Raw genomic sequence first — 264 nt, forward strand, 5'->3', positions numbered from 1 at the left:
TCGAATGGAGACACCGTTTCCCACAATGCATCGGGATAAACAAAAAGAGGTATCATGATTTTCCTTTTTTTTCTCTCTCTCACTTTTTGTATTTTTCCTTTTTCTACCGTACGTTTTGGGTTGTTTGATATATCCTCGCAGTCTTCCCTCTCCTTTGTTTTGTCTCTACATCTACACTCTCCATTTGACCAAGTCATTATCTCTGTCACGCCAAAAATAGGCCACTCGTAAAAAGGTCGATAAAATCACTGGGGTTGAGCCAAT

At 39.8% G+C, this 264-nt stretch overlaps 1 protein-coding gene across 1 annotated transcript in view; it reads right to left on the bottom strand.

Moving 5' to 3' along the window:
• Positions 1–264, bottom strand: part of LOC119594529 (LIM domain-binding protein 3-like) — a gene marked incomplete in the record, with an annotated part of 45,811 nt that overhangs the window by 42,041 nt on the left and 3,506 nt on the right.

This window comes from Penaeus monodon, chromosome 34 (genome assembly GCF_015228065.2).
Source record: "Penaeus monodon isolate SGIC_2016 chromosome 34, NSTDA_Pmon_1, whole genome shotgun sequence".
Lineage (NCBI taxonomy): Eukaryota > Metazoa > Arthropoda > Malacostraca > Decapoda > Penaeidae > Penaeus > Penaeus monodon.